This window comes from Crocuta crocuta, unplaced genomic scaffold (genome assembly GCF_008692635.1).
Source record: "Crocuta crocuta isolate KB4526 unplaced genomic scaffold, BGI_CrCroc_1.0 scaffold3091, whole genome shotgun sequence".
Taxonomy (NCBI): Eukaryota; Metazoa; Chordata; class Mammalia; order Carnivora; family Hyaenidae; genus Crocuta; species Crocuta crocuta.
Genome location: NW_027532258.1, coordinates 1,586 through 3,032, shown reverse-complemented (window position 1 = coordinate 3,032; position 1,447 = coordinate 1,586).

Here is a 1,447-nt window from a genome sequence, read left to right as displayed (position 1 = left end):
CAATTCTAAAATTTTGGAATAGTCAAATTTATGTATTCATTTTGGAATAATTTGAGGTGTTCATTTTTTCCTATGCAGGAAAATGCTATTCATTCCTACTAGTTCTTGTGTTTTTACATCTTTCTATAAAATTGGTTTATTAATTTAAATAATCTTTATTGAGATAATATTCACATACTATAAAATATATCCCTTTAAAAGTGTTTAACTCAGAAGTTTTAGTACATTCTCAAGAATGTGCAACCATAACTACTAATTACAAAAATATTTTTATCACTCCAAAAAGAAACCACATACCTATTAGCCGTCATTTCTCTCTCTCCTCATCCTTTCCAACCACTAATCACTATTAAATTTCTGTCACTATTTGCCTATTTTGGATATTTTATGTAAATAGTACCATATAATATGTGGTATTTTGAGACTGGCTTCTTCCACATAGCGTAATGTTTTCAAAGTCCATCCATATTGTAACATGTACTAGTACTCCATTTCTTTTTATTGCTTAATAGTATTACATTTCATGGATATACCTTATATTATTTATCTTTTGTTCAGTTGATGGATATTTGAATTGTTTCCATGTTGGAGCCTTTATTAAAAATTCTGCTATAAACATTCGTGTTCAAGTCTTTGTGTGGACATTTGTTTTCATTTCTATTGGGTATACACATAGGAGTGGAATTGCTGAGGCATAAGGTAACACTATGTTTAATTTTTTGAGGAACTGCCAAACTGTTTTTCATATACACTGCAACATTTTATATTCCCACCAGTAATGTTTGGGAGTCCCAATTTTACCACATCTTTATCAACACATATTATTATCTGTTCTATTTATCCACCACCCTAGTGGATATAAAGTTGCAATTTATGGTGATTTTTGTTGGCACTGCCCTGATGGCTAATGATGTTGAGCATGTGTTCATTTTCTTAATTACCATTTATACATACTTTCCTTGGGGAAATCCATATTCAAAAACTTTGCCTTTTTAAAAAATTGCATTGTAGACTTTTCCTCCCATTATATTTTTAAATTTTTATCCCTATTGCTGATCTCTGCTTTTTGATTAGAATATTTAATATATTTACATTTAATCTAATTACTGATAATTTAGAATTTATATCTGCTAATTTGCTATTTGTTTTTTTATATGTCTCTTGTTTTTTCTTTCTATTTCTTTATTCCTTTCTTTGTGGTAAATATATATTTTCTAGTATATTATTCAATTCCTTTTCTGGTTATTTTAATAAATATTTGAGTTGTCTCCTTAGCAGTTTTCCTGACAATTACAATCAACATCTTAACTTGAAAACATATACTTCAATATAATGCCATCTTAACTTCGATTATATATACACATTGCTCTTGTATATCTCATTTCCCAGTTCCCATATGCTACTTCCTATGAACTAGATCTTAATTGATATTAAATGTATCAACTCA